We start from the raw sequence: 288 nt of genomic DNA on the forward strand, positions 1-288 counted from the left end.
TAGGAACTGACAATAATGTCTTTATTTGCCGCTGTGGGATTCGCTCTAAGTATTTCAGTTCATGTGAAAAGCGTGCAGCATGTACAGTACACTGTCTGTGCCGCAAGCTTGCCATTCATGAGGGTATGAATGGCCGATGATGAGTGGAGCACAGCCTGACCACACCAATACAAAAGCATCAAAGTAGGCGCGTGTGGCCTATTTCTGGATAAAAGCATCTTGTAAGAATACAAGGACTAATCTTTAAGCATATGTAAGAGGAAACGCTTTCAACGCCGTGTGTTTTGT

The sequence above is a fragment of the Trachurus trachurus genome, assembly GCF_905171665.1.
Source record: "Trachurus trachurus genome assembly, chromosome: 23".
In the NCBI taxonomy this organism is placed as follows: domain Eukaryota; kingdom Metazoa; phylum Chordata; class Actinopteri; order Carangiformes; family Carangidae; genus Trachurus; species Trachurus trachurus.